The 23,180-nt window shown below is 37.3% G+C and overlaps 1 long non-coding RNA gene across 3 annotated transcripts; it reads right to left on the bottom strand.

Moving 5' to 3' along the window:
- Positions 1-4,903: 4,903 nt before the first annotated feature.
- Positions 4,904-23,170, bottom strand: LOC308189770. Of its 3 annotated transcripts, none has more exons than XR_013946599.1 (4): positions 22,932-23,170; positions 16,776-16,869; positions 6,497-6,531; positions 4,904-5,970 (listed from the first exon to the last, which is right to left on the bottom strand). It is a non-coding gene; the product is annotated as an uncharacterized lncRNA (long non-coding RNA). The 3 variants fall into 3 exon arrangements; XR_013946600.1 differs by having other exon boundaries at positions 6,497-6,528; XR_013946601.1 differs by lacking the exons at positions 4,904-5,970; positions 6,497-6,531 and adding an exon at positions 15,024-16,010.
- Positions 23,171-23,180: the final 10 nt, after the last annotated feature.

The raw sequence follows: 23,180 nt of genomic DNA, 5'->3' as shown, positions 1-23,180 counted from the left end.
AGTTTTGTTCAGAACCCTAGTTAATATGAAGTAATTTAACAAAAATAAAATCTTAGATTCTCAAGAAAGGATAGCAGTCCCTGGAAGACGCAGATATATTGTATTGTTGTATGTGCTAATATAAGTCTTAAATCTTACCATTTATGCCAAATGGTCTCTAAGACTGGAGAAGGAATCCCGTATTTAACATTAACTATATATTATTGAGGTCCTTCCCTATTTTTACCCTTAGAACAGAACACTAAAATAGAGAAATTATGTGGATTATTTTACAACAAAATGTCAGCAGTTTGCAACTGAAAGTATGTTGGATTTAACCTCATGTTAAACTTTGATGTGGCAAACCAGCTCAAGAATTTGAAGAAAATTCTGAAATAGACTGAAGGCTGTCAGTGGTTGAAATCTTTGCGTATGGACACAGAGAAAACACACTATATTAATCCAATAATCTACTGTTAATAGAATAGAAACTTTGACATTCTAATTTAATACTCATTATTAGTCCAGGTCTAATTATTTCAGACAAATACTTGTATGTAGAAAAATATTTGATAATAATTCAGAATAAATTGTTATACTTCCTTGTTTGTATCCCATTCAATGGTTGTATGCTCACCCTTCTGTGACACTTCAGGGTTGTAAGTTTGATGGCTTCATTCTGGCGCTGGTGGTGGACTGTTACAGCAAGTCATTACCATCTCCGGGCCTCATGGGGAGGAATCTAAAGTTGATAGTTTCTTATACTTCTTCCTTTTTCCTTTCTTTCTTTCTTTCTTCCAAACCTTAGATCCACTAAGTGATGGGTCAGGAAATCCTAATGCAGACTGCTGTGTTCACCTGGTTTTCAGGGTTGGCAACTCTAAGAGCTGGTTTGATTTCCATTCCTGTTCCTAAGTTTTCTTTAGCAGCTTGGTTAAGGGCTTACAGATTTATGATGACACTTACATAAAATCTCCTGAAAGCCTAAACAGTTCCAAAAGAAATCTTAACCCATGTACATTTGTAGGGACAGGAAATTTTCCTGTTTGTTTTGTTTGCTGCTGGTTGGGAGGCTGCTCATCCTATCCTAAGTCTGTTCCTTGTTCTTTTTTTTTTTTTTTTTCCTTTGTTCTGTACCCCTTGTACTTTTTCCTGATTTATTTTGAGTTTTTGTTTTTGAACTTACAACTAGAACTCAACAAGTCGTTTACCTCTATTTGAGAGGCCATGGATAAAGGCATCATCTAAAATATGAAATTAGATGGACTTGGTCAGCTTCTGAAAATTTTTCCTACATTCAAATAACATGAACATGACTTAGAGTTGGAGCATTGTGAAATCCTTAGGGAAGTAAAGCAGCACTTCTGTTCTTTGAACATAAAGGCATACTTACACCTGCAGTTCTCTGCTGGTGGCATGAGAAATAGTGTATTCGCTAAATCTGTTACACGCTGGACCATTTTGCCCTGGCTGCTGTGGCTGTTTTTCTGGCATTTTTGCTGCAACAGATGCTGTTTGTAACAGTATTTAATGCTCAAAAATCCACTGTTACCTGGTATTTTTTGCCATTTTAATTCTGGCCAGGACAGACTGGAGAGTGACAGAAATTTTGGCCTTTGTATAATTTCTCTTTGCTCATATAAGCTTTGGATGGTTGTCTTTGGGATTTTGTTTTGTTTTTCTGCAGCCTGAGACTGTAAGTACTGTTTTGTGGTGGATGATCAGGATTGACTCTTCAGTCCAAAATGCACATATTGTAACTTATTTTGGTACCATAACAGGTTGAAAGTTTCTATCCCTTTGTCATCTTTGGATAGTTTAAGAACTTCAGGGACCTTTTAAGACTGCACAGTCATGTACTGCTGGGATAGTTTCGGTGTGCCGTCCTGCTAACCTTCCCCAGTTCCACAGGTATGGGTTTGCTAAATCCACAGATACGGATGTGCTAAACCCAATGTTAATACATTTTCCCGTAAAAAGAGTACAACCAGAATTCCTTGCTCTTTCTCATTATGTAGACTATTAGCTTTAGGCTCGACACAAAATGTTCCATTTCCTCTTGATGAACCACTATACGCTTCACTTGGGTTAATTTCTTTTGCATTTATGGTGTGTCCACTAAAAGACTCTAGCATAACAATTCTTCTTGTATCCCCATTAACGATTTTGGCAGCCAGGGATGCTGGATTATGGTAATGGCTGTGTCAGTATTCAACTGTATCCTAGGACTGTGTTATTTTGTCACTTTGTAAATTTATTTCATCAGTAGGCCTTCTCCCCTGATTCAGTTCCAATTTGACCACAAGCCCTGGGATGACGGGTGTTGGGCCTTCCTGCTCCATAACTGATAGGATGGGGGCACTCAGTAGTTAATTAGTGATGGTCTCTAGTTAATTAATGTTAATTAATCAACTAATTAACTAACCAATTAATGATGGTCTATTTCAAATGATCCACTAGGACACATGCTGGAGTTTTGTCTCACTGTCTCCTCTCCTCCTCAGGTTTCCATAGGTGTAGCTGTTTTTGATGTCGGTTCATCTGCCTTGCTGCAGCATTTTTCTTGCTGTTAGAGGGGTTCTGTTATTTCTGCCTCTCCTTTTCACCCTGTAGCCCCAGTTCCTTCTCCTTTTCCCCAGAAAGGTACTAGGGAATTACAGTAGCAAAAGTAACAGTTTGTAGAGGCTCAAAGTAATTTCTTCTCCAACGGCTTCCTTCTTTTTACTTTTGTTCATTCTCCTCGAAACCTCCCTTGCTTCCCTTTTTGGCTCTCTCCCTTGCATCACCTGTTCTTCCCATTTCTGCAGGCCCTAGAGCTAGACACATGCCTGGGCTCAGGCCATCTGCTACAGATGTTTGGGATATAGCCTGGATATAAGGTGCTTGTCCACCTCTGCTATTTACAATATCACAAACGGAAGGAAATAACCTTCTACACTCCAAATATATTTCTACACATCTACATTTCTATATTCCATTTCTATATTCCTCCAGGTGACATCATTTGCCACTTTCTGATTGTCCTGCTAAAGCCCATGTAACCTGCTCAGATGGGTCTCCTGCTGGAGCTGGAGCATCTCCATGCTGCTGCTGGCCAGCCCATGCAGGCATTGCCCTTCCTGATGCTCACAGCTCAGCTGGGCTTCTTGCCTTATTTAAGCAGCCATTCAATAAATATATTTTGAATGATTCTGAGATCAGTTCAGCAGGAACCGCTGTGGTAGTAAGAAGTGTCAGTTGCACCAGCCCCTTTGTCCTTTCCCCTTCTTGTTTTTACAGAGGAATAGGTAATAATTGATGCTACAAAATTTGTTTTTTACCTTTCCAGTTCCTCAGCCCCAGGAGCCCAAGGGCTCTTAGCCTCATATTCTACTAGGACAGTGTTAGTTCCTTTACTGAGCCAGCTAGTTGTGGAAAGGGGTCTCGATGAGCAGCAGGGCTGGACTTTGCCTCTGGCTCTGCCACTTCTAGCTTCTCCAGCCTAATTTTGTGGGCTCAGATCTGTACCCTGCTCTTTCAGGATCGTGGGGTACCCCATGATTGCCCAGACTGCTACACAGGTTTACTCAACAACCCCAGTATTAGCAGTTAGTTTGTTTTTTAATTCTTGATTTTGTCATAAATGCCCCATTTCATTCATGTGCTTCTTGACATTGTATAACCCTTCTAACTTGGTGTAGAGTTTACAGGTCTTCCTGGAATTATTCACTCCCCTCTCCTGCTCTCCTAGTCTAGTTTGATTAGCATCATTTCAGTTTCTAGTTTTTCATTTTCTGCCTGTGGATTCTGATTCCTCTCCTCGTCTATTTGTTGCTAACCACCCTGCCTACATTCCCCACATGGTTTAGGGCATTTTGGAAACAAACAAACAAACGAACGAACAAAAAACCTTGGTGGTTTTCTTAAATCTTGCAAGCTTTTACTCAGCCTGCTTAATATTTATGAAAGAATCCAGATCTCTAGGGTTTGGTCCCCATTGAAAAAATCCGTTTTGTCATTTTTTCTGAAAAGGTGTGTGTGTGTTTTTAGAGAAAGTTTATTCTGGGGTTAGTATGATACAATTTTACTCTTAATTGCAGTGTTTTTTGCTTTCTGTATACTTTTTTGGCTGGCTTATAAGCGTGTCTGGATTTTTGTTCTTTATAAAAAAAAAAATAAATAAAAATCCCCAAATCAGGATACAAGTAACACCGGGAAAAAAAAAAAAAAAGGCAGAAAGAATTTTCCAGAGGTCTTATAAAAGTTTGGCCACAGAGATGGATCTATTTGGATTTTATCTCCTTTTATAAAAAGAGAAAGTTTTTTTTTTAGCCCCTCTGAGCCATACTGGCCCTTCTATAAATTCATCTCTGGCAGGGATTTCCTCCCTTCTCTAAAAGTGAAATGCTTCTTTTCCTAGGACAAAGGCAGAGAACACAATACCTCTGGGTTACTCTGTCCCAAAGCTTTTTCTTTATTTTTTTCCTCACATTTTTAGCAAGTCCTTAGAAAGGTTGGCTTAGAATCCATATAAATCAATTGTTTAAATAACATACTTCCAAGGACCATAGGAGCACATATTAATTACATTTCTGGTCTTCTGTGATTATTGTACACTTTCATCCACTGAGGTCTGTATACAGGGAATGTCCCCAGAATAGCATAAGGGATTACAGAAGGGCTTTCTCTATTCTCCACTAAGTAGTTACAGTGAAAATCTTGTTTATGGCCAAAGAGATGACACGCTTTCACATAAAGCCAATAATTCCTTATAAATGTAGTTGAACTCTCAACAGTCTAATCCAAGACTCATTATTAGTAAATCATCTATTTACTATTTATTTTATTTTTAAATTTAAAAATATATTTTATAATCTAATAATAATATAATTATTATAAATATATATATTTATTATATATAATATAAATATTTATAATTATAAAATTATAATATTTATTTATATAATATTAAATGATATTTAATATATTTTTAAAATATTTTTTTAAATAGACTATTTTATTTTATAAAACTCATCTATTACAGTAAATATATATAGATATATATATATAGTGGGTGGAAGAATTGTCACCAAGAATTCAGTAAAAATAGTAATATGCATAGTTCTTAGTTTATACTCTTTCCTCTGTTGCTATGCTTACCTTTCTACTGCCCTTCTTGATCCTAATTATAGGTGGTTTCATTATAATGGTGGTGGTGGGATGTTACAGTGAGCCATCAGCATCTGGAGTCCTTTGCAGGGAAAAATCTGAATGTAGAATGTATGGCTCCTTTATGGATGTTAGATACTATTTCTGTTTTCTCTTTGTTACTCCTAAAGACAGCTTTGTCTAGCTGTGGTCTGGACTTATTTAACTGACCACTGGAGAGTTGTTCATAGCTGTGTGATCACCTGTGTCCAGCCTGTGTCCCATCTCTTCTAATCCTATGCTGGTACTCGACTGAACCCCATCCTGTGTTTCCTGTTACGAGGACACTCCTGGTATGAGCTTTCATACCAGGCCTCCATTTCTCTGCATGGTGGCATTATGCTGCAGATTTCACCCTAGAAAAACTGCTTGTTAGTGTCATCTGTATGAAGCTATGATCACACCATACAAAGATAAACCGAAATTGTCTGTAGCTGCTTGGTCAATTAGAAAGACACTGGTTACAGCTGAACCAAGGAAACTGTCACCTGTTATTACCCATGCCAATACTGCCTGCTATGAGGGCTATGGAGTAACAAAACTCAAGTGGAAAATACTCTAGAAATTCTGTTTTTTTTAATAGATTATAATTGTGTTATAGAATATAATAAGTTTATGGAATTGTCATCTGGTAGAGCATACTTTAAACTATACTGGCCTTGGTTTTTAGGAATCAATGACAATGCCTATAGGATTATACTTTAAAATAGAAAAAAAATACATCTGTTTATGTTTTATTCCTCTCTGAAGATACTCATGTGACTTGCTTCATGACGAGGTATCTGTGGTCTGATGAATTCCACACTGAAAAGAAGACAAGCGATATATGGTATTTTTAAAATTTTTTGAAACTCTAACTTCAATACTTGTACTAGTGTGTTTTTCATCCTGGTATATTCTGTGGAAATATTCTGAAGGAGGATGCTTCTTGAAATTTATATTACATTTATTGAACAGCTGTACAACATACTAATGACACCTTTTCAGGATCTTTTTTGTTCTTCTTTGTCTTCTGATAGCAAAGACAAGGGAACCCTTCCAACCCACCCCATCCTATGGCTCTGTAACAAATAGTCTCAGCATGCTGTAGTACCCAGTGGGTCACAGTCCCGGGGCCGATGGCCCCCTGCGGGGCTTCCTCAGGCTCTTGCAGTGAGGGCGTTGGGGGTGTGGGCCAGGTCTGGGTGGGCATCCTGCCTTTCTGGGTAAACCAAGAGGCCACACGCCTATGGGACACAGGTGGGTTTGCGAGGTGCACCCACATCTCCTGGGGAGGTCCCCAGGGGATGCCAAAGCATGGTCCCCAGTCCCCCATGGGCGCTGAGCTTACCTGGCTCCATGGTGCTGTGAGGGCTCTGGCATCTGCTGGGAGAAGATAAACAACGAGCAGTTGGTAGACCAGAATTGCTTACAGTCAATTCACATAACAGAAGTGTTTGTAGAGATCCTGATTTTGATGTAAGATGTTTACCTTGGCGGCAGGCAATTCTGAACTTGACGCTGTGCAAATTTTCTGTCTCCCAACAATAATTAACTTTTTCATTTTTTTTTTCATAGCACTCCCTTTTCCATGTTCATTTCAAACCTGAAAAATGTTTGCTTCCAGAACAACTCTATTGAGTATGTTGTGTGAGCCTTATGATATTCGAAATGATACAGTACTATAGTGACTGTATTTCTTTTAGTGTCGTTATTAAAAAGCAAACCATCTTCCAGTGTTAGTCTTACATTTCTAAACCAAGAGCACAAGCAACTTCTGCCATTAACCTAAAGGACTTTGAGTAGATAGATGGGTGTCTGGAGTGACTGCTGTAATGAAACAGAGGAGTTCAAAAAGTGATCATGTCTTATGTCTTCAGCTGGACATTTTCACCAGTTTCATTTCCTGCTTTTCACATTTTATTTCCCCTTGAGTGACATCTGAATCCAAGACAACTTACCATGTTAAAACAGACTCTGAATTGAGAAAAATGAATTCAAGTTATAGGCTTTATTCAAGCTTTTTAATTTTTTAAAGGATTTAGATATATCCTTTCATATTATGTATTTTGTGAAGCCTTCACATTGCAAGTCCTCAATCAAACCATTTAAGAATGTACTTAATGTTTAGACCCCATTAAATTCTATGTATTTCTTTAAGTACTTAAGGAATAATAGCTAAACGTGCTGAATGTTTTCAATGAAGCAAGATTTTGAAGTTTTCTAATGATCAATTTCTAACTGAAGACACGAAAGCTGTAAACTGAAGTATTTTTAACCATCTTCCAAAGCTTTTGTGAAAAGTGTGGCATGTTGTATTATTTAAATTTTGGTGTCATTTTTGTGGGCTATTAGTAGGGAAAAAAATTGCACCTAAATATTACTTGAAAAAAGTACGATCTTTTTACTTTTTTTTTTTTTTATCACTACTAGTACATTTTTCTCCCTTTGGTCGTAATACTGCAATATTGCATTATATATTTTAAATATGTTCCTTTCCTAGTTTACTGAACATTGACAATTTTATTTCCAATTTTTAAGGCTGCACATACATTTTTCATTATTGGAATCAGGAAATAGGATCTCACAGGGTTTGTATCTCACATGAGACACAATGTCAGATCCTGTGCACTGATGTACGGTCTCAGAGTGTTTTGTTGTTTCAGGGAAACATATATGTCCTATCCATCTGTACCCATCACCTTGCAATTTTTCTACTGCTAATAAAACTAGTTCATATAAAACTAGTTCATATTACTCAATAATCTCAGTGGATTTACCAGTAAAATTCCTGATGTTAACTGTTCAGTGATCTAATGGTTTAAAGGGCTTTCAGCATCAACTCTGGCTCCAACTAGAAAATGCATTTTGTTTCATCTTCACTGTTACGTGGAATGCAAGCTAATATAAAGCATTTACATTTTTTTCTCCATGACCCTTCCTTGTATAGAAGAAACTGGGAGAAAATATCACCCATATAATTAGTTTTTGCAGCAGTTTATCTGGCTGTTATTTGGCTTCCACAGTAGGGTTGTTCCTCCCCCCTTCCCACGTCTCCCCCCCCCCCCCCCCCCAGCCTTGCATATTCATTCTTGTTCTCCATGAAATGGCATTGCTCTTAATTTGCATTGGCAAATCAGAAGATTTTTGCAGTTTTGACTACCATGCATAATACAGCAGGCAAGATACTTGCCATATCTCTACTAAAAAGCCTGTACCATGAGTTTAATCATGCTATATAATTGCTAGGCTTAATTTGAAAATAATTGTTCACAGCAATTAAGTAAATGCCCCAATTTCATTAACAGACTTTGTAATTAGAAAGTACAACATAAAAGTGCTAATGTTGCTTCATTAGGCTTGAATTACTGTTTCTAATACTACTTTTTTACTATCTATACAATTTCTTCCTGCAGCAGAATATCAATGTAATGACTGGTACTAGATTAGTAACAAATTTCCTGGTGTAACGCATTCATGTCCCAGTCAACTGTGCAATAATTTAGTAGAAGAGGCATATCAATGTTGGTTTTTTTTTAATTATTATTATTTTATTTTAAATATAGTCTGCATCTTAAAGAAATATGAAATATAGCAGTTTTTAAACAGGGATGTAGGAGTTCATGGCTTTGAATAATAATAAAATCGTTTTCCAAAATTTAATGTGTCTTAAGATGTGTTGGCTAATTCCTATATAAGAATCTTGAATGAGAAGTAAAACGATAGTAGACACAGCTATGAATAAGATACAGTGATGACAAATGTAATTATGTCAGTGTCATGAGCTAATGAGATGTCATTAATAGTCTATAACTGTCAGAGCTATTGTTTCCGTTGGGACATTGAGGGATCATTTCACTTTTTTACCACATAAATATGATTGTATTCTAGAAGAAAGAAGTATGTCTGCATTTCAGTCAAGATGTTCCAGACTTTGATGTTAACAAAATTGATGAAAAGCTGGTGATAAATAGTGGTCACATTAAGATGATTATGAATAATAATAATAATGCAATAAGATTCAAGATAATGTATAAGATTTAAGTGATGTATGAACCCTTATGCTTTTTTTTTTTTTGTAGAAATTATTAAACACTGCCTTCCTGCCCAGACTATCATCCCTCACTAGAGGTCATTGCATTCCTTTCTGCTTATAAAATTTTTGGTATTCAGCAGCTTCATCATGCCCTGTAGTGGATAAAGGAAAATATAGGAGATAAAGCTGCACATAAAAACAATAAGGAGAAAATTAAAAGGATGTAGCAGTACATAAAAACAAGAAATAAAATAGTCCTTGCTTGTCTCTGCGTTAGCTGCAAGCTTTTTCTCAATTTCATTTATTTTTTTCTCATGCTGTCTCTTGCTTTAAATACAAGTGATAAAAATAGATTAGCAAGAAAAACAGGTCAGTTTCTTTCTTGTGAAAAACCAGCCAGTCATCTCATGTTCTGATCATTAGTAGCTATTTGTAGGTCTAGCAACTTTTATGTAATTATAGATTTTAATGTCAGTAAAAATATGCATATTAGGATTTATTTATTTATTTATTTATTAAAATTTCACAGCATATTGTCTTATTCATGCATACATATGTATGTAGAAATAGTCAAAGCTCATAAGTGATCAAAGAATAATTTTGATGTACTATTCTCTATCCAAAGATACTAAATCCAGACTGTATGTATGGACTATGGCCCACTGTAGAGAAAAAGATAAAAGTAGAATCCATCAAGAGGAGTTGGAGACAATTTTCAATACTGAATGACAGAGCCAGACTCTCCTTGGTACTGAATGGTTATACATCAGAAAATAAATGTTTCAAATTGCAACTTGGCTGGCTTGTCTGGACATTAGAATAATTATTTTCAGTAACAGTGTAGGGCAAGTTACCCATGGAGGGTAAGGCTCATCCTTGATGAGCTGGATGAGCTTCAGTGCTCATCTAGACAAAAGTATAACTGTCTCTGTCTAATGTTGGCAGTAGTTCTTCTAAGAAGTTAGACTAGATTGCCTCAAGAGATCCTCCCAACCTCCATTTCTAATCCTGTGATATGGTAATGTACACAGTGCTTCAGAAGGGATTTCACTGACCCTTCATGCAGATACAATATCATCTTTAACATCCGACTTGTTATGCTTCTTAAAAATGACAAGATACCACAACAGCAGGACATGTTTATCTGATTGTATAACAGGACCCTGAAGTTCTCTACAACCCTACTGTATTTCAGCATGCAGCTTTAGAAGGCCAGTGCTACATTTTTGGGTGTTCCTATCCACATGACTTTGAATTTAACTCTATTAAAACAGTAGATTGCCCAAATAAGCCCAACTTGGTAAGATGTGTACTAATCTGCAGACTGCATTCTCCCCATCAGTTCACACAGCTATACCGATTTGGGGGAATAATAAAAACTAATCATAATGGCATTAAACTGTTTTCTCAAGCACAGATTATTATTATTATTATTATTATTATTATTATTATTATTATTATTATTTATTAATTAATACTATTATATAATAATAATAATCACAGGATCACAGAATCGTCTAGGTTGGAAGAGACCTCCAAGATCACCTAGTCCAACCTCTGACATAACACTAACAAGTCCTCCACTAAACCAAATCACTAAGGGCTACATCTAAACGTCTTTTAAAGACCTCCAGGGATGGCGACTCAACCACTTCCCTGGACAGCCCGTTCCAATGCCTAACAACCCTTTCAGTAAAGAAGTTCTTCCTAACATCCAACCTAAAACTCCCCTGTCGCAACTTTCGCCCATTCCCCCTTGTCCTGTCACCAGGCACGTGGGAGAATAGACCAACCCCCACCTCTCTACAGCCTCCTTTAATGTACCTGTAGAGAGCGATGAGGTCTCCCCTGAGCCTCCTCTTCTCCAGGCTGAACAAGCCCAGCTCCCTCAGCCGCTCCTCATAAGACTTGTTCTCCAGACCCCTCACCAGCTTGGTCGCCCTTCTCTGGACTCGCTCGAGCACCTCGATGTCGTTCCTGTAGCGAGGGGCCCAAAACTGAACACAGTACTCGAGGTGCGGCCTCACCAGAGCCGAGTACAGGGGGACAATCGCTTCCCTAGACCTGCTGGCCACACTGCTTCTTATACAAGCCAGGACGCTGTTGGCCTTCTTGGCCACCTGAGCACACTGCTGGCTCATATTCAGCTGCCTATCAACCAGTACTCCCAGGTCCTTCTCTGCCAGGCAGGAGAGATATGAGGCAGGAGAATAATGTGATTGAATAGAAAGCTCTCCTGAAAGGCCTCAGTAAACTGGATAATGATTCTCCACTTAAAGTAAGTTTTTGAGAGCTATCAGTTAAACACCTTTTAAACTGTAAGTTACAGTTATTTTTGTAGTGCTGTTTGTTGTTGTTGTTGTTGCTCTTTTCCTTTCACCCTCAGAAGTCTTACAATTTATTTTTACATGTCTAGGTTTATTGTTTTAACATAATTGTCTTTATCCATGGTTTGACATTTTCATGTGAACATGCTGATCCCTCTTATTCACATCAGGTTATGTGATACTCATATACCCACCTCAGGAGACATAACAATCTCTAAATGCAGGACTCTGGAAACATTCCTTATCTTCGACTCTTGCTGCAGCAGACCTACAACTTTTTTTTTTCTTTTTTTTTTTTTTTTTCCTGAATCTGTGTAAGTGGATGGGACCTTCCGAGATGCTAGAAAGGAGTTATGGCACTGCTGTGGGAATATATGAACTCCCAGTTGCGTGATGCAGGTTATGTGTGTGTAGGGAGATCCTGAAATGGGATCAAAGTTTCACTAAACACAAATCCGTTGCTTTTTCAATTAAACCTCTAGGTACAGTTTATAACACCTATTTTGTTCTAAAAGGCTTATTTTCCATAAAACTGTAAAGTTTGTTGTTGCTATTTTGCACTTATTTCCTGAAAATATCCTATACCAGTCTTTCTGTGTTTTTGCCTAGAATTTGTGTAAGACTTAACACAATTATGAGAGCAATGAAGTCTGTATTCATTTTTAAAAATACTAACACAGTTGGTTCTGTATGTGCATACACGTAACTCAGCAAAGTACTTTACAACTCAGCACTTTACAACTCACATAAGTAATTCAGAATTTACTCTCATATTCTATTGGTCCAATATATTTAGCCTTTTTTAAAATCATTGCAAGAAAACGTGTACCACTCTGAACAATGCCCTGCCTATACAGGAGCTAAATTTATACATTAACTGTTTATAGCCGTAGTTCAGTCAAATGTGGTTGCACTTCCAGAAAGATCTGGATTTGAATTAATTACCAGAACGTAAAAAGATTCCTTTCTTCACTGCATTTGTGCAGTTGGTCCTTCCTCCGTCATGAAATATAAATGTTCTTCTGCTACCTCATCTACATTTGTCACTGTCTTCCTTAAGATGCTTCATACTCCCTGTTGTTCAGTACCTGGGGCTTTTGCAGGTTTTTGTTTTTTTTTTTTTTAGAATCATTCTTTATTTATAGGCTTGTACAATGAAGAAAAATTAAAAGCTGTTGCTGTACAGAACTTATAGCTTAGGTCTGCAGTGGGACCTGTAGATGAGTTCCTTTGCCTCTGGCTTTGAATTTCTAAGAACCATGTAATAACTTAGGGATGTGTCAAAAAAAAAAAAAAAGAAGAGAAAAAAGAGAGAGAGAAATAATTGTCTGTCCATTTTTATAGTAGTTCTTCTAGTCATGCTACTTCAACTCTAGGTATAATCAATGCTAAACAGTAGGTATATCACCTTTTTGACAAGAAGAATTATCATTTTGAGAGATGTGGAAATGGGAAGCATTTTGAGGTTCACACTGACTAATATGAAGCATGCTGAGAATTCGGCTAAGAGAAACGTATTCTGAATTTCATTAGGATACTGTCTCTGCTTCATAATACTTTAAGACTGTCTGAATTAGGATTGACCAAATTTATCTCAAACTTCCTAATGAGTTTGACAGTTTTTTCCTTGGTTATTATTTCAGGTGATTGTCTTGACTGAGTTGTCTCCTGATCATACATTATTTTATTCTGAAATTTGTATGCCATTTTAGTAACTAAGAGGTTAGTAACTTATAAACCATAGAGTTTGTTCACGGTATGTTCTATGAAGCAAAATAAAGTCAGGATTTGCACCGCTGTTGCTATTTTACAACTCATCCTTTCATCCTCAGAGAATCTTAGCTTTTTGGTAGGTCTGATATTGTAGATATGAATCCTACACATATTTTCAGAGGTGTCATCCTGTCTGGTGCACATCTGGTCTACCTAAATTAAGAAAGATCTAAGAAGCTGTAACATTAGTTGCTGAGTATCTATAAAGGCCCATTTACCACTGGGCTTCTAACGGGCAGCTGCAACTGGCTTGAGAGGTATGATGAATGGTGTCTGGTTTGTGTGTTTGTTCTCACCTTGTATATCAGTTTTTCTTTTTAATATTATTATTATTATTTAAAAAAAAAAAAAGACCAGGTCAACAAGAGAGAGAAGATTTTGTCTTTCCTTGCATGTACTTGACATGTTCAGGAGACAAAAGATTAGGTGATTGAGACAGAAGAAAAGAGCATGCAGGATAACAGGAAAGCAAGAAATTGCAGAGAAGAGTAGGCAGCAACTGCGTGTTCAGGACTGTGTAATGATGTAAAGAGAAAATGTCTAATGACCAGTGGGAACTTCATAACGAGTTTTTCGCAAAACAAAACCATTATCTTCAGTCAACCCCGGAAGCAAAAAACTAAGGAGGGGAAATTTGTTCATAAGCACCCCCCCACACTCCCCCCCCCCATTTCCATTCATCCTATCTATGGCTATTCTGTGCTACCCAGTCATTTTTTTAATAAATCATTTGAGTTTACATTCAAGTAAAAGAAGGTTTCTGCATTTGAAAATCCTTTTGGTGTTCTTGAGGAGGTCAGAACAGAAGCACTCAAACTTCTGGCTAGGGTAGCTCCAACAACAAGAGATGTATCTTGCTCTGTGTCATAGCATACCCAATTTTTGTAGGCTTCCCTGAGCAATAGGTGAACACCATACACTCTGAAAAATTAGGCCTCGAGAATCTTCATTTTACACATATGCTCTCTGATGGTCTTCCAGAGAAAGAAAAAGAACATCATTCTGGCTCAGATTTTGTTCAGTTCCTGTGACATCCCCCTTTGGAAGTTCCTGTTTGAAATGAGCTGATGTTTCACTGGCCTTAAGCCTATAAACTTTACTTATTAGCTAAATGTGTCATTTATATATTACATTATTCTAGCCTCTATTGAGCTTTAGAGGAATGAGTAACACAAATTATTTTTAATTCCCTTTAACTACTTTTAATTAATACTGTACTATGCATGACCAAATATCAGCCAGGGTACACACACCATTGTGCGCATGTGAGAAAGGAAATTTATTTTTATCTTTTATTTCCAGTGAAAAGCTGCCTGCTCATCAGCAACTTGTTTTGATAGGTTTTGTAGCTACACATTGACACTAATGAAAACATAAAACACGAAGAGTTATTCAACTCTTCCTAGCTAGGCTAAGAAAACGTTTATATGATAAAGTTTTCGATGCTACAGTTCATCTTTTGTAATGTCTTGTAAGAGGAAAACAGAAAGCTGCACAACTTATTCTTTATGTTACTGAGTTTAAACAGCCTTCAGGGTCTGATCTTTCTAGAGCTCTTAGACTGTTGCTATTCTTTTGTCTCTGCTGTTTTTCATAACAGGCAAGGCTTTTCTTTTAGAAGTCCATCAGCCTCTTGCAGAGCTTATTTTTATCCATATATTTGTTGAAATCTTTATGTCCTGACACAAAACTTAGGATAATTATCATATCCTAAAGTGTTTATCTTTCAATCTCCCTTTTTGTGCATTTTCATTTACTTATTCATTATTTTCTCATTTTGAAACTTTAAAATATAGGTCTTACTGTGTCTCTGTAGTCGGTCTGTGATTGCAGCTGAGATTCAATGTCAATGTCAGTGACCCTACAGAACTAAAATTGCAGCTTTTATCTTTCCTTTAGACAGTTTGCAGTGGTTTTTTTTCTTTTTTTTTTTTTCCTTTCTTCTCTTAGGCCTCAGCCTATAGATTCTGTCTTACATGATTAACAATTAGTTGAGTAAAAGGGGAGTTGCAGATTCAGGCAGTGGGTATGTATAAATGCTCTCACACATCGAGTTTAAATTGCTTTGTTCTCTGTATTTTTTGACAATTCAGTCAAGGTGAACAGCATTACAAGAAAAAGAAAGGGAAAAAAACAGAAATAGTCCAGATGTTGCTTCAATGTTGAATGAAAAATGTAGAGTTTAATGTTTTCTTCTGTTCATGAATAAAAATAGAAAGAAAAGGAAAGAACCATTCTTAGAAAAAAGATGCAAGAAGAATATTGCTTAGTATTTAAACATACATTCATAGAAGATGGATCTGAACGTAATTTACTTCTCTTATTTGCATGAAATTTCAGTTTGGGCGCCAGGAAGATATTTTATGATTCCTTTTTTTTTTTTGGATGTGTCATTTGTCATCTATGTTACAGAGAGCTATTTATTTATTTATTTGTTTTCCTGAAATCCAGTACTGTTAAATGATAAATTTTAGAGGGGGAGGAGAATGTTCTAATTTTGGCAGTTAACAAAGTTTTTCATTTTAAGGTTTATTTTGGAACAGGAAGGAAAACTGAATTAAAAATAATTTCTCTTCTCAGGGCATCAGTGTAAAGCCATTGAACATGAATGTTTTGTCCGGCAGAGAGGACTTTCTGAAGTTGCATGTGGTTATATATGAAATTGGTCAAGTTGTGATACATAAATCTGTCATCCGCTAGTTCGCCCAGTTTCCTTGAGGACATAGTGCCTGTTGAAACAGAGTATTTATTTTGTGCAGGGTTCTGACACATTTTTTTTTTATCACTTCATTCACATTGTTTTTTATGATTATTGTAGAAAGGATTAATTCTACATCCTGAGAACTTTTTCTATATGTTTCTGGTGGGTATGGGCCCCCAGAATTGTTTAGATTTAAAGGGATCTCTGGATATTATTCAAACAAAAATATAAGTGCATCTTAAAAGGAAAAATGACAATGGCTTGAAATACTGTATTTTTAAAATAACTTGGTGACAAACAGGTTACAGCATAAACTAAACAAATTTGCCTTGAAACTTGTCCTTCCTATAAAAGTTTTGTTTTTATGCTTACATAAATATGTAAATGTGGCTTTCTGCCTGGTTATTTTTGTAGTGTGTAGATTGAAATGGTAGTTTAGAAAGACACCATTTGGGAGTTTGATGATGGACTTCTAGAAGTAGTTGTTGTCACAGATTATTGTCCTGGTTTGTGGGGAGAATAACATTGTCTGTTCTGGGATATGGTGTTATGTCACTTCCTGTATGCTTTCTTATCTGCAGGTAATTCTACATGAGTTGGCTGTATTGGCTTTTTTTTTGTGCAGTAAAGTCTCACTGAGTTGGGTTTTTAAACCGTTTTCCTACCAAGTCATATCAAGATTCTGTTCTGTCATAAGCTGCAGATCGTGTCATTTCTCTGTCCTTCACATTTTCAGATGGAAGAAACCCCTTCCAAACCTAACTACCCTCAATTTTAATTCTCCAGACATCACCTCTTTTGTCTTTTCCATTTCCTCTTCAGATGTGGCAGGTGTTGGAAGACCGATAATGATTCTATTCTTAATCACCCTGCCAAATATGCTGGGCCTGTGAGAAATACAGGGAAAAAAAAAAAAAAAAGAGAAAGTTATTGTTTTTTTCTTTGGTTTCCATGGTAGCAAAGAGAAAAGTTCTCAGCTTCAAGTTCCCTTCCCTCTGGCTTCTTCCCACTACCAGGGAAACTGTATGTGGGTTACTCCTTTTCCAACTTAGCACTTCTGAATTTTGGTGCCCTATTTGTTTGTATAATGGCTGAGTTAACTTGGCTTCGTTAAGACAGCCTGGCTGCAGAGAGACTTTGAATGGTACAGAAGTGCACTTAGGGAGCTTAGATGACTCAGGACAGGGACAGCACTTCTATAGGAATGTCTTTTCTCAGACCACTTAAATCTGACCTGTGAACATAGAAAACAGAAAATATACCCTAAAAGAATGAGAATACATTAGCAGGATATACAGCAATACTGTTATATGCAAGTACAACTGGACTGGAAAGGCACCTGTAAAAGGGCAGCTCTACTATGTCAGAACCAAAGCAGAAGACCTCTGTGCCTGAAATCCCATGTTAGAGTTCTATGAATGAAAAATTTGCTGAGCAGTAAGTTGAATTTTATAATTATTTTCTTCAGAATAATAAGGGTTAACATTGTTCGTCATCTCTTGTATCTGTTTCTGTGCATTTATATTTGTATGCCATGAAATGCCCCCTAAAAGTTTACTGCTAAATTGCTATTCAGGCCATCTGGTAAAGTGGCTGCATCAAGTGCTATCAAACATCTCTTACAAAATGCTATGACAAAAAGCTGTGGAATATACCTCATACAGTGCTGACACAATACTATGAAATGTACCTCATAAAATGATATGAAACCTGTACCTTCTAGGGCACTGATCAAACTGTGAAGCAAATTAATTTAAATTGTACCTGGTTTTACAGTACTCTAATATATTTACTTAGAAAGTAGTGTAGAGCTCCCAGGTGGAAGGAAAAGAGGAAGGACAGCTCAAAGTCATCATTTTGATCACATTAATAAAAGAAGAGGCATGACAGGGTGGTTGTCTATGAGTAAGGTGGACCAGGAGTTAGGCTGAGTAAGAGAACATTGTAAAAAATATTGTTCCTGTGAGAATATAAACCAGTTCCTCAGGCTGACCTAAATGCTATTTATCCTCTTCAAGGTAGAGAAGAATAACCTTAAAAATACTTGTGTCTATCAGGATGCTTCATTTGACAAAAGTTAGCCAATTTGACTTTTATTTTTAATATTACACATAGAAAAATTATGGGTAACAGCACAAAAGATACTAGTTCAGAGTTTCTTCACAAAGCACAGTGCCTATGTAGCCTCCTTAGAGTCTGTTTTTAGATTCAAGAGTTGGGAAAAATGACTTTTAAGAGGGATCTCATTAGTGGAATGGTAATGGTATTAAGCATCTTTGGATTTGATTGTTCCCATGTGCACTGCTCACAATAAAATACAGCTTGATGGTTACATTCCAGGTCAAAATGCTCCTTTACTTCTCTTTATATGAGCATGTGGAATAAGCATTTCCATGAGGTTTAGACTTTATTATCGGCTTCTGAGGAGCTTTCTCTCCCTTATTCTTGGCTAGGTGTCCTAGGTGCCACTCCTCTGAACTATTCAATTGTAAATGGCATCATTATTCCTGCAGTTACTGTTAAAGGCTTCCTGGATATTTTTCTCTCTCCGGAAAGAAAAGTGACCCAGGACCTCTGCTGATCTCCAGGCAGTTGCGTGACATGTCATAAACATGAATATTATCTCTGTCACAGGAAAAAAGTATTGCTCAGTTCACATGATTTATACTAAATCAGGATTGAAGCATTTACTAAAAACACATAATTAATCAGCTGTGAGTGAACTGCGCCTTCAGGATGAGTGTCAGTCATACACCACATAGACCACAATATTAAACACTGAGGAGTTGTTTAAGAACACCTACAGATCTGTAAGCACACTTCTATACCTAATCCCCCAAAGCAGTCCTGCACATGCAGCGTTACAGGCCTGCCCCTGTGTGCTGTGGGTAATTAGCACCAATTGGCCTCCATGTTAGCTCACCCCATGAGCCTCTGTGCTCCCACAGGAGTGCCAAACACCAGTTGAGGCAGTGTTCATGTCAGTAGAGATCCCCACGTTAGTGTTTTATTATATGTTTGCTATGATCCCTGAAGGTTACGTGAGTTGTAGTAGGCCGTAAGCCTGTTAGCGTAGGTAATCAAATACCACTTAACTGTCTGTCTTTCTATATTAACCCACCAATATGGCCAAAAAAAAAAAAAAAAAAAATTGCCTGAAAGCCTGTCCTGTGTAACTTAGTCAGATTCCCTGAGCTTTAAAGACGTGGGAGGAAGTATGCCTTTGCAGTGCTTTATACCGGGGACAAAAAGATTATATGATGTAGAGGCCCGGAAAGCTTGTAGGTGATATCATGGAATACATCAAGTCAAATACCCCAAATGCACTTGCATAATACTTAGATTTAATTTGATGATTGTCTGGGTTATCTTAGAAGGTCTTACATGTTTTGTTTTCTATTCATTTAATTTACTATTTCAAAAGGAGAAGCTTTGAGAAAGATGAAGAATGAAATCCCTTTATCTGTCCTCTGACTTAGTTCAACTCTGACAGCAGCTGTACTCATCTGTTGGGCTTTAACCAAGAGGAAAGAGCTATTGAAGGGAGAAGGTGGTTCTGTCTGCTGAGAGCGCTGACAAGAATGCCAACTGGGATGCAGCTTTCTGAGCCAGTAACTTCAAAGAGAACTGTGCTTTCATTTCAGTGCAAGTTAGGAATGCGTAGCTAGCAGTTCTGCAAAGGTCTGTGCCTTGGCAGTGCCCTAAGTTAGGTTGTGCCAAGTGTTGTCAGCATCAAAAAGGTTCAAATGTGTAAGGTGTTCTTTAAGTAATTAACAGGCATTTCTGTCTCAAATTCCCTCCCAGAAATCTGGAAAGGCTATATACATCCCTTGAGGCCCTTATTAGGGTAGGGCTCTAGACTTGCATGTTCTGAATCCATACAGAACACAAAAAAAAAATCAAGTTGCTGTCAGAAGGGATACAGAGTAGATGTGTATAAGCTCATAAGATATTCTTCTTGAAATTGCCATCTGAAGATAGAAGAGGGAGCATATGAGCAAAGAAATCTACACTTGGTTTGTGGGAAAATGAAGTGGAATTACAGTCCTTCTTAAAGAAAAGACTACTTAGATTTAAGGCTGTCCAGCCTGAATGAAAGAGAGGATGATGCCAGGCAATAAAATAGATGTCTGTAGTTAATTTCCTTATAATGGATGAGGCTCTTTAAAATTCTGTTGACCCCAAACTCTTCCTGGTACTTATTTGTTGATGTGCTGAGGAGGGAATGCAGAAAGCCTTTTGTACTTCGAATCTTGTGGGGCTGTTTTCAACTCTGTCATTGTGTCTATCTAGAAGATACTTGTCTCCCAGACAGACTTGTCCTTTTTATCACAGTAATACTTAAAGAATCAATCAGGGATCAAGCGCCATTGTGTCAGACAAAGACAATCCATGCCCTGAGGAGCAATTGTCTGGATATCACAGTGGTCTTATTCTCTGTAAGGACACGAAGAACCATTATTCAGTATTGTAATTATTACAGAGAGCAGTAACTGAAAAATCTGCTTTAGCCATGGCAGAGCTTTTCAGCTTGTTGTCCTCTCTCTCCAAAGGACATGAGATTTAGATCAGACAGTCTATACAGGCTCTGTGCCTGTGGCCTCAGGAGATGATCTATGGATGTGGAAAATTCAAGAGAAGAGATTCATAAGCAGGGGAGAAAAAATTTTGGTATATGTATAAATGACATGTTTTAAAAGTGCTGAATGAATGTCAGAAGATATGACAAATACTTGGGCTTTAAAACATTTTAAAGTTCTAAAAGTAGTGCTTCATATGAAAAATATATTTTGGAATATTATACTTGAAAAAAAATGATAGTGTGTTGAAAAAGAGGTCTAGTCACGCTATTAGTTCTTGTGTGTTTCTACATGAGAATAGCTAGTTATACACCATAAATGTTAATGACTAACAAAATTATTGTATTGGTAAGTGGCAGAATGTATTTAACACAATGAAGGATAAGAACAAAAAAGAATATGACAATTAGCATTCCTTAATGTGTTACTAATCTTCCTCATTTATGCTTTTATTGTTAATAACCGCAGCTTCACAAATTGAATATCAAACAACTTTATATTAATTAAATGAAAAAAGAAACATTGTTAGATTAATTAGTCAATTCTTGTATAAATAGGGACTGGAAAAGTATAATTTTGTGGTATATTGTCTTAAGAAATTCTTTGAAGTCTGAAGGGCCTTCTCCTGAGGTGCTGTATCAAGAGTATATAAGTTTGTAGCTCTGACACATAAATTCATAAGTGTAATGGAAGCAAATTCAACAGTTGTAATATTGGCCAAAAATCTGTACTGTGGCAGACTAAATGTACAAGCATAAGTACACTGTCAATGTTTTCTATCACAGAAGTTGAAAATTATTAAAGAGATCATGAAATATGATATAATTTAAAGTTGCATGATGTGATGAAAGCAAATTTTGTCACTGTCAAAGACAGCATTCAGGTTCCTGTATTCTACTTGTTACTTAGATTAATTGATTCCTATACAATCTAGTATTGAAGTGGAACATAACTGGTCCTCCCTGATTGTGGAGCATGTCCGGGCAGTGTTTGGTCTTAAGTCCTCAGAAGGCTACAAGGTAAATGCACAGTGTATGCACTTTGCGTTGACTCATTTCAGTGACCTTTACCAAAAGAGTTGTTAGGCATTGGAATGGGCTGCCCAGGGAAGTGGTTGAGTCACCATCCCTGCAGGTCTTTAAAAGACACTTAGATGTAGAGCTTAGCAATGTGGTTTAGTGGAGGACTTGTTAGTGTTAGGTCATAGTTTGGACTAGGTGATCTTGGAGGTCCCTTCCAAACTAAATGATTCCGTGATTCTGTGAAAGTGCTTTAACACTTCAGTTTAACAGGACAAGTAAATGACTTTTTCAAGTTGCTGTGGGTCTCAAGGCTGTAATAAGTAATAAAAAGAATGGATGTAAAAAAATAAGCTTGTTGATTTCAAGAGAAATCCTGAAGTGTCATTTAGGAAACGTGGATCTTGTCTAAGGAGTTGTGGCAAATGGATTTTACTCAAATAGGGTTGCAGAATACAAACGTAAAAAGAACAGAAAAGCTATTGTGAGTGCTACACTGTTTAAAATTATACAGCACAAAACCTTTGTTATTACTAGAACAAATTCTCTTTCTGCTCCACGTGCCTTGGTAAATGGGATTCCCATGTTCTTCTTAAATGGATGTTGAAAACATAAGAGTGCTGACTTGATAAGAACTCTCCCCCACTTACCCGCGCTCATACCCACCCACCCACACAAGCTGGGATGTGTCACATAGTGTGGGGCATTAGTTAACTGTGTGGCTACTCTGTTACACGTCTTGAGCTTCATAATCATGGACACTGATGCTTTTATGGCCTTGTATGCTCCTGATTAGTCTGGAGTGAAGCAAAAGGATAGCATCTGACCCATCATGAAGGGAAAGCTGATGGGTAGATCAAACCAGAACCAAGGCATTAACAAACTGTAGCAGCTTATGAGACAGTATATGTTGAAATAAGTATGAATGGTGTCACGTTAAGGGGTGTAGCCGATTAACCATTACAGGTCTGGTTGGATTCAGGATACTGAACTATCACAATCACAGATTCACCAATAACTCATTAACTGATATGGGTCTGGTCAGATTCAGAGCACTGAACTACCACAGTCACGGATTCACCAGTAATGTATAACCGCCCTTACTCTAGTCACATTCAATGGGAACTATCACGGCTAGGAACAATGCAGTTAGGTGCAATTTATTACAGCAACAGGTACACAGGTTCTTTGGATTGCTGGTGATAGTTACTGTCTGCAAAAGCAAGCTAGCATGCATGAAATACACAGGTGCACAGCCTGGACATTAACACGTTAAAAGGCACAAAGACTGTATAGAGATTTCTAAGTTTCCGCGGAGACACACAATATAACCAAGTGTTCAAATCTCACCCAAAGGCGTCCCAATGGGGGGGAAGAGAGGCTCAGCCCGTCAACTGATCCCAGGAGTCAGGAGGTCCTTGGGATGGTATATTCCCTCGGGATGGTATCTCCCCCGACAGTGGTATCTTCCTGGACATCCCCTCTCTCTTAGGCCAATTTATACTATTTTCTGTCTTTTAGGTGGAGCTTGAGTGACTCTAGTCAAGCATATCTTAGTTATGATTGGTGAAAAGTCTTCCCGTCTCTGTTTAAAGGTAT

The sequence above is a fragment of the Anser brachyrhynchus genome, assembly GCF_964034855.1.
Source record: "Anser brachyrhynchus genome assembly, chromosome: 2".
In the NCBI taxonomy this organism is placed as follows: Eukaryota; Metazoa; Chordata; class Aves; order Anseriformes; family Anatidae; genus Anser; species Anser brachyrhynchus.
Note: the sequence above shows the minus strand (reverse complement) of the source record. Positions and strands in the feature narration are given on the sequence as shown.